This window comes from Globicephala melas, chromosome 7 (genome assembly GCF_963455315.2).
Source record: "Globicephala melas chromosome 7, mGloMel1.2, whole genome shotgun sequence".
In the NCBI taxonomy this organism is placed as follows: domain Eukaryota; kingdom Metazoa; phylum Chordata; class Mammalia; order Artiodactyla; family Delphinidae; genus Globicephala; species Globicephala melas.
In genome coordinates, this window is record NC_083320.1 from 74,500,991 (window position 1) to 74,511,347 (window position 10,357).

At 36.6% G+C, this 10,357-nt stretch overlaps 1 pseudogene; it reads left to right on the top strand.

The window, feature by feature from the left end:
- Positions 1-6,554: 6,554 nt before the first annotated feature.
- LOC115849043 (large ribosomal subunit protein uL30 pseudogene) lies at positions 6,555-7,368 on the top strand (annotated as a pseudogene).
- The last annotated feature ends 2,989 nt before the right edge of the window (positions 7,369-10,357 follow it).

Below are 10,357 nucleotides of genomic sequence, written 5' to 3' on the forward strand. Positions count from 1 at the left end.
ATGTTTATTGTGTATATCATTTGTTTTCTGAATATGTACATGAGCTCGCCTCATTTTTATTTTTTAATCATATGCCATTTAATAGATTTCTTGATGTTCTTGGGACTTCCCTAGTTGCTCAGTGGTTAAGAATCCGCCTGCCAATGCAGGGGACACGGGTTCAAGCCCTGGTCCGGGAAGATCCCACATGCCGCGGAGCAACTAAGCCCATGCACCACAACTACTGAGCCTGAGCTCTAGAGCCTGTGAGCCACAACTGTTGAGCCCATGTGCCACAACTACTGAAGCCCGTGCACCTAGAGCCCATGCTCCGCAACAGGAGAAGCCACCGCAATGAGAAGCCCACGCACCGCAACGAAGAGTAGCCCCCACTCGCTGCAACAAGAGAAAGCCCGTGCGCAGCAACAAAGACCTGATGCAGCCAAAAAATAAATAAATAAATTTATTAAAAAAAAAGATTTCTTGAAGTTCTCTAAATATACATTTCTTGCAAGTTCAAGAAGGAAAGATGAGCAGGTATCAGACTGTGTATTTGACTATCCTACACATGATAACTTCCTTCTCCTACGGTGAGAAGGAAGAAAAATACACTTCATACTGAATGATTTGTTTTAAAAATACATTGCTTGGAGTACATTAACTAAAAATAACATTGTATTGGGCAGTGAAACTTGGCCACAATAATATTTTGTTAAGTATTACTAAACTTTTATTGAAGCTGAAGTAGACCAGTAGTGATTAATTTCTCTGCTTTTCTGAGTGGGTCTTAAGGAGAAGCAAGCTAATGAGAGTACAGTCTCTGCTTCTGATGCTACAGCCTTGGGGTAGATGTATGAGGGAAGATTGGATCCTACTTTGCTGGATGAGTGGGAGTTTCTAGGATGGAGACATTATATGAAGATACAGCTCTTGTGAGGAGTAGGGGGATATGTCTGTCCGTTGAGATGTTACTCATAGACGGCAATCTAATAAAACCATTACATGCATCGGTAGCCACATATTCCCAAAAAGAGAAGACCTGACTCTGCAGGGCCCTGGGCCCTGGTGGTAGAATAGGATGCAACATGACACCTTGTTCACTGTCTCCATTCCTTTTATTGTTAAATAGTGTTGTGTTGAGTTGAGCTTAGTTATTTGGTACTTTTGGGGGAGATAAGGAGGAATTTTAATAAGCACTCTCCCTTGCCCAAATTTCTCTTTCTAACTTGAAGCCTTACTTAAGCAATGAATACCATAATTTCTTCTAGTAAGTTGTTTCTGTTTGGAATAAACATACCAGTATCATGTGCTCACAAAGCTCATTGTATACTCCACTATATGAACAGGTTTAGTAGCTATCTTAACTGAGGGAGAATGTGGGTATGGGAGATGCAGATAATGAGCAGAGGGTTGTATCAAAAACCACATTTTCAAACTGCACATGTCCCAGGTTAAGAATTAAGAAACATAGAACCCCCCTTTCAGTAAAAGAAAAATTCCTACCCTTGAGGAGCATGTAAATAATTATGAAGATTAAGTAAGCAAAATTTTAAAGTGATTATTTTGAAGACCATGTAGAGATTGTTAGTGCAGTGATGAAGAAATAAAAACATGGGAGTTTCCAAAATGGAGCAATAGAGAATGGATTGGGAATAACATGGTGATGAAGTCTTGAGCTCCAGTGCTTGGAACACTGCATGCATTACTTACTAAAACTAGCACAGCTGTGGGATCTCTGACATAGCTATCAGCCTTTCCTTGTCTTGGCTTCCTCATCTGTGAAATGGAGATACTAATAATAGTAACTTGCCTCATAGGATTGTTGTATGGATTAAATGAGTTACCACAAATGTTAGCTGTATTTATTATCTTTTATAGCTGTTATTTCATTTGCTGGAATGCTATTGGTATAGTTCATCTTTTCTTCTCTGAAATAATCTTAGCAATCAGAAACTTTTATTTTAAAATAAGTATTCACTTAAATCACATTAGAAAACATATATTTTAATAAAAATGCATATTTAAAAAAGAAGCAGTAAGATAAAGAGTATAAATGATTTGTTATTTTGAAACAATCAGTTGGTTAAATTTACCTGAAGGGAGGGGTGTTTTAGCTTTTGTATTTAATGAAAGCAGGTTAAAATGCATAGGCTGATAAAAGGAATTTACAGCTCTGGGTTTTTTTTTTCCCCAAAATATAACTACCTGGGGTTGGGGATGGGACATTGTGCAAGGATGTCTTTATTTAAGTTTGCTTTTCTCAAGAATTATGCACCAAGAAGGTATGAGGCTGAGAGGCATCTAGTTATATATCAGGTTTAAATGTTGATTAATCATAAAAAGCATATTTTATAAGGGGGAAAATGCATTCAACTTTTTCCCTGAGTAAAGTATGCAGAAAACCTGCTTAAATGGGGCATATAATTTTTAATGACTCAGGCCTTTAGTCCTTGGAAATGAACCAAGTATGATAAATAAGATGGAAGCTGGAGAATATTGAGCTTGTCATCATCACATCATCAAATTAGAAATCACCTGAGGATGTATATGAAGGATAATATCTTGAAAGGATTAGTCTTTAGTCTAGCTCACTTTGAAGAGTGTGGAATAAGTTGAAGAAAGTTGATTATAGTCAGTTAATCCAAAAATCTCTTCCTGATATTTGGGAGATACTGACATGATAATCAAAAATAGTGTAAAACTTTCATTTCAATAAAAATCTATCAGGGTTCAGTTTCTCATATAAATTATTTTTGAGTCCTTTTCCTTTGACTCATATAGTGTTTACAAGAAATTGTGTTCCCACCTTGCATCTTTCTTTTGCTAACTTTTGACCTTTGATTTTTCAAATACTTTACGGTCCACCTTATAGGTTGCTCTTCTTATTTCACAGGCTGTCCATAGGAGGAAATGTTCACTAGTTAGCCCAGGAAAAAAGCAAGATTTGTGCATCTTAAAAAATAAGTGAATGCATTCATTCTTTTATTTAATCAGATATAATAATTTAAAACTATATTAAACCTGTCCCTGAAGATCACAAAGAAGACAGAATTTGGAAAATTAAAGAATTAGGTAAATTAGAAAAGCTTAAGATGAACAGATAACTAGTGAAGAAAAAAATTAAAGATACTCTATACATAATTGATTTTAATATAGCACCAATGGATCATCAATGCAAAAAAACCTGTACCCATGGAGTTCAGTCTACTTTTGCTTTAAAGGTCACCCAGTGTCTTAGGACTCTCTCAAATTAAGTAACATAGACAGATCAACAAGCAAAGGAAATTTAAAACTATAGAAAAAATGGAAAATGGTGACTGACCAGTCTGATCTTATGAAATATTTCTGATTGATAATAATCAGAACAGCAATTTTCCATTTCGGTGTTGAGACAGCATCATTAACTAATCAAAGATTCACTGAAACTCTCAACATACTATACAGTTATTAAAATTATGAAAAGTTAGGCTTAATATTAAGAACAAAACAAAAGATAAGGGATCAAAACTATCAATACAAAAAGAATCACAGAGCTAGGGACTAAAGGTATTATAGTAACTATCAAATATAGAACCATAAAGGTCAAGAAAATGGACATTTGACAAATCTAAATTAGATCTGTTGAGATGAGAGATGAGAATTGAGAGTTATATGTCAAAAACTAAAGAAAATTTTAATATTTATGAAAAGGCTCAGAATTCATAATGTAGAAGAAACATCAGTTCGTCTTGATAAAATAAAGTTGAAGAATGTGGATATATGTTGATTAAATGAATTCCACAAAAATTCATTCATCTTAAAAACATTCTCAAGAATATTTCACTATTTTTAGTAGAGAAAAGCAAAGGAAAGGGGAATCTTTATTGCAACTGCCAGCCAGTTATGTACCATCAATAATATTCTGGGAGAAACATTGACCACATTTATAAAGTATAAAATTAGTCCATACAGATTTTCTGATTTACATAAGAACACAATCACACACATAAATAAAATGCAAATATATATACATACACACATATGTATATTCTTGTATATGTGTGTATGCATGCTAATATTATTTTTTTTAGCATAAAATCAAAATTCTGGGCCTTAAAATGATAATTATTGATAAAAAGAAATAAGAAAAGTTATCAGCTGTGTATAATACTGTCTAACTTCTTGTTCTAACTTAAGAATTGACTTCACAGTTGCAGTTTCATTATCGATGAAATAGGTATAAAAACCTTTACCTTATATTGTTGTGTATGGATTCAGTAAGGAAATATATAGAAAGCACTTAGCACAATACCAGGCATATAGTAAATCTTTCATAAAAGTAAATATTATTAAAAGAAATCATTAAGAGAATTGGGGAATTGAATGCTTATAGTACTACTAGAAGTGCTTTTATTAGTGATACTGAATGATAAACATACTAAAGACTCTAAAAAGGTAGACCTAAATATGAAAAATTCATATTTTTAATTTGACAAATTTGCCCTATCCAAATAAATGTAACTGTTAGCTAACATTTCCATTTTTATTTATTTTATTATTTTTGGCTGTGTTGGGTCTTCGTTTCTGTGCTAGGGCTTTCTCTAGTTGAGGCGAGCGAGGGACACTCTTCATCGCGGTGCATGGGCCTCTCACTGTCGCGGCCTCTCTTGTTGTGGAGCACAGGCTCCAGATGCACAGGCTCAGTAGTTGTGGCTCACGGGCCCAGTTGCGCCGCGGCATGTGGAATCTTCCCAGACCAGGGCTCGAACCCGTGTCCCTTGCATTGGCAGGCGGATTCTTAACCACTGCGCCACCAGGGAAGCCAACATTTCCATTTTTTATGGCCAACTTCTTGGGTTAGTTGATAGATGCTTGTTTTGGCCTTTCTATATAGTGCTTACTACTCTACTGAAAGGAAGTAAGAAGTCTATTGTATACCTTTCAATTGCATGTTGTACAACATATCCTTTTCTCAAAGTATATGAACTGATTTCAAAGGTCAGTTATTAAATGTCCTAATATTTGTGGCAGATCAAGTGTGGACCCAGAATCATTGGAAGTTCTATATACATCAAAGATAGATAAAGACATGATGAAGTTAAAACTTTTGTTTTCTAGAAAACCACATTCTTTAGATCTATCTAGGAAATCAGCTGAATATGCATGAAACTGTGCTATCATCTGGTTTACATTTTCCCATCTGGTCCAAAGAATAGTGTCTGTCCAATCTCTTGCTAAAGCAAATACACTATAATTGGTTATTCTCCATATCTATGAGTTTAGTAATTATATTAAATGGAAATTTGGCTAGTTGGATATTTATTCATTTATTTATTTCTTCAATTGTATTCTATGGATTGACAATAAAGTATTATTAGTGAATCCACGTTGGCATTTGATGACGACCATTTTCTAAGTGCTTGCAAGATATCAGTTTTGTAAGCATTCCATAATTTTGCTAGTCTACAAATTTCAGAATTCAACATTCAGCACTTAAACTCCAATAATGTTTTCTTTGTTTTCAATTGTATGAGCATAATATTCCATCCCATGAGTAAGCAACTATGAAAACTAAGCATAAAAATGTGGCCAGAATTTGGCATAAATTATGAGTCTACAAATAAAGATTAATTTTCCTTTTAATTAATAAAACCTAGTGTTTGGCATTTTCTCTTCTAAATTCTTCAGAATCTAGAGTATATTTTTAGAATTGGGTTTGCATCCCAATTTCAAAACAACTTCTCTGAATTTCAGTTACTTCCTCAGTAAGTATGGATATAGTAATACTTGTATTCTAGGATTGTTGTGAATAGAAGATTCACAACAAAATAAGGTGTTTGTGAAGCATCTAATATAAGATCTGGAACACTGTAGAGATTCAATAAACCAGAGGAAAAATTGTTGTTATTCTATAAGTCCAATTTCAAGCACCCACAAGAGTGGTCTTTCAGCTCTCTGTTCAGCTTCTCTGCTTGTTTTTGTCTCTAGTGGTGGTGCAGGTTCAGGGCCAGGAGAAACTCTGGGCTAATTGTCTAGGGAATGGGAGTAGGGTGAGGATTTGGAGTAGGATACAAATTGATGGGATTGTCACCACTGAGCAGGCTAGGGAAGTGGGGTAGAAACCCTTGCCGAGGTGAGGGAGGCAGAGTAAGATCTGAGAATCTTGGGGCCCACAGATAAGAGAGGAGGTGTTATTATTGAAACAGGAAGGGGAAGGTATCTTTGCTCAAAGTCCAGGTATACAATTTGTAACTGAATGAGGACAGTAATGTCAGCTGAGTACTTGTAACATCCAACCGTTTACAGTGCATTGATCTTGAGCAGCTTCAGTCTGAATTTGTCTCCCAGGACAAAAGGAGGTTAGACCCCCAGGGAAGGAGAGACTAACTACACATCTTCCCAGACTTACAATGGCATTATGTCTTTATAAACCCATCATAAGCTGAAAATACCATTCAATCAAAAATGTATTTAATACACCGAACCTACTGAACATCACAGCTTAGCCCAGCCTACCCTAAAAGTGCTCAGAACACTTACATTAGCGTACGGTTGGGTAAAAATCATCTAACACAGCCTCTTTCCTGGCTGGAACCATGGAAGGTGCTGAGGAGAAGAAAAAGAAGTTTCCTGCTGTGCCAGAAACCCTTAAGGAAAAGTGGTAGAATGTCTCAGAGCTTAAGATCAAGCGCCTGAGAAAGAAATTTGCCCAGAAGATGCTTCGAAAGGCAAGGAGGAAGCCTTATCTATGAAAAAGCTAAGTACGATCACAAGGAATACCAGCAGATGTACAGAACTGAAATTCGAATGGCTAGGATGGCAAGAAAAGCCGACAACTTCTACGTACCAGCGGAACCCAAATTGACATTTGTCATCAGGATCAGAGGTATCAGTGGTGTGAGCCCAAAGGTTCGAAAGGTGTTGCAGCTTCTTTGCCTCTGTCAGATTTTCAATGGCACATTTGTGAAGCTCAACAAGGCTTCGATTAACAAGCTGAGAACTGTGGAACCATACATTGCATGGGGGTACCCAAACCTGAAGTCAGTAAATGAATTGATCTACAAGTGTGGTTAGATCTACAAGTGTGGTTATGGCAAAATCAACAAGAAGCGAATTGCCCTGACGGATAATGTGTTGATTGCTCGATCTCTTGGCAAATACGGTATTATCTGCATGGAGGATCTGATTCATGAGATCTATACTGTTGGAAAACGTTTCAAAGAAGCAAACAACTTCCTGTGGCCCTTCAAATTGTCTTCTCCACGAGGTGGAATGAAGAAAAAGACTACCCATTTTGTAGAAGGTGGAGATGCTGGCGACAGAGAAGACCAGATCAACAGACTTATAAGAAGGATGAACTAAGATATCTACCATGATTATTTTTGTAATCTGGTCAGTTAATAAACAGTGACTGCTTTCAAATTGAAAAAACAAAATCATCTAACACAAAGCCTATTTTCTAATAAAGTGCTGAATATCTCATGTAACTTACTGAATACTGAAAGTGAAAAAGAACTGTTGTATGGGTACCGAATGCTTGTAAGTGTATCCATTGCTTATCCTTGTGATTGCATGGCTGGCTGGGAGCTGTGGCTGCCACTGTCCAGCATCATGAGAGTGTCGTGCTATGTATCAGTAGTCCAAGAAGAGATTAAAATTCACAATTCAAAGTTCAGCTTCTAGTGAATGCATATTGCTTTGGCACCATCGTGGTCAAAAAATCGTAAAGTCTAGCCATCGTAAGTCGGGACTGTCTTTATATCTTTTCCAATTCAGAAGTGAACCCCCCTGCCCCAAGCAGCTCCCGCTCAGGGACACTGAAATCTCTGAAACACTAGCTTATGGAGCCTTGAACTTCTTTACACTGGAAGCAAACTGTTAGCCATAAAGGTTTTAAAATGCAAATAAACAGAAATAACCAATTTGTTTCTATTTTAATATATAGGATATGGATAAGAACACCAAAAGGTATCTGGAACCCTGTCCCAACTGTGATTTCTTTCTCCACTATGGGCAGATTTTCTAAAAATATCAGGTTTATTGAGGTATAATTTACATATAATAAAATTCTCCGTAGGTTTGATTTTGTTGAGACACAAGACAACTCTTCTTCAACTATCTTACTAGACACTTGTGCAAAGGCCATTCAGGCTGCACCACAAATTGTTGATGAAATTCAGCTTCCCACACCACAGCAGTCTATGTTGGAATGGAAGGAGCATCGTATCAGTGGCCCAGGTGGAATCCTGAGACCAGCTAATTCCATTATATTCCTGTCATTTTTGCCACCACCAGAAAATGTAGTCTCTCTTGCCTCCCAGTCCCAGTACTGTTTGCTCTGGGCCTCCTAACCTCCGTTTCCGCTCTCTATCCAAACTTTCCTTCCAACTGCAGCTTGCATTCCTTTGTAAATGACTCCTCTGTCTTTAATGCTGATGTAGTCATTAATGGAGTTGCAATGTGCACATTTTGCCTGCTGATGGGTTTGGAGAGTCCCTTAGATATGTGTCCAGTATTACAAGCATCCATGCATCCTCCCCATGACCCCTCTCCTTCCACACACTCTAGAATGTTCTTCCCTGATAGTGTGTAAGCTCCATGGCGGCACAGATTTTTGTTTTGTTCACTAATGTGGACCAAGTAACCAGAACAGTGCCCCTCCTAGAGTAGGTATTCCATAACTATTAGTTAAATGAATGAAGTCTTTGGGTATTCTTCAAAAAATATATGGTTATATGCTAGTATAAAAATAAATGATTAAAAAATTCTCTTTCCCTCATGGAGTTAACATTCTCATGTGTGAGTGTTAGAAAAGGCCAGACACCAGGAATGTAAACATTGTACTATGGGGAAAATAAATCAAGCTAAGGAAATAGAGAGTTACTGGTAGTGTTTTGGTTATTTTAGGTAGAGTGGGCAGGACAGTCCTCTTTGGGGAGACAAATTTGGATAGAGTATTGAGTGATGTGAAGATTTTGGACATGAAGAGATTTGGGAGCAGGCAAGGGTAACAGAAAGTATAAAGATCATGAGACGGGAGCATGTTTTGCGCATCTGAAGGAGAGAGAAGAGTGGGAAATGTTATCAGGGAGATGAGCAAGGGCTGTATTGTGCACGTCTTATAGGTTATGCTAAGGATTTTGAATTTTATTTAAATGTGATGGAAGCCATGGGAGAGTTTGGAACAGGAAAATCACACAATCTCATTTATAGGATTAAAAGATCACTGAGTAAAAGTCTACTTGGTGAAGAGACCAGCAAGGAGACTATTGCAGCATCAAGTGAGGGATGATGGTGGATTGAACTGGGATGGTGGCAGTGGAGGGGAGCTCAGGTTCTGGATATATTATGAAGGTAGAGTTTTGAAGGTGGATTCCATGTGGGTAAGGGAAAGAGAGGAATTAAGGAGGGGCCCTAGGTTTCTTAACTGAGCTGGGATATCCTTTTTATTGTAAGTGTTTCCTCAGGGAAGAGAGTGAACTGATGCATTTTAGGAAAATATTTATTCTGTCTCCCTGCAAACTCAAAAGAAAATGGTTATTTAAAAAAAACAGTCTACCTTTTTTCTTTTAATATTTTTTATTTTGAAAAATGTCAAGAAGGTGAAAAAATAGTACAATGGACAACTATATACCCTTCGCCTACATCCATTAATTGTTTATATTTTATTGTATTTGTTATCTCTCTCTCAATATATATACACACGAACACATACAATTTTCCCTCTGATGCATTTGAAAGTATATTGCAGACATCATGAAGCTGCACCCCTAATATTTCAACATATATTTACTGATAACAAGGAAATTTTCCTACACAAGCACCAGACCAGAGACATTTAACATTGATACAATGCTATTAATCTAATATGCAACCCATATTGAAATTTTCTGTTGTACAAATAATGTTTTTTCTTTTACCCTGAGTCAACCAAGTCTCATTCGTTGCCTGAAGTTATGTTTCTTTAGTTTCCTTTAATCTGGAGAAAGAGTTGGCAAATTTTTTATTAAAGGCTCAGATAGCAAATATTTTAGGCTTTATGGGCCACATATAGTCTCTGTTGCAACTGCTTAGCTCTGCTATTACAGAGCAAAAAGAGGCATTGACAACCTGATGAGTGTGGCTGTGTGCCAATAAAACTTTATTTATGGACTATGAAATTTGAATTTCATATACATTTCATGGTTCATGAAATATTATTCTTCTTTTGATTTTTCCCCAACAATTAAAAAATATAACCATGGTCTGATTGTGGGCTGTACAAAAACAAGCTGCATTTACCCATTGGCCTATAGTTTGCCAATTGCTGATCTAGAACAAACTTCTCACCTTTTTATTGTCTTTAATGACACTGACATTTTTGAAAAGTCCACGCCTGTTGTCATGTTGAATGTCAAAA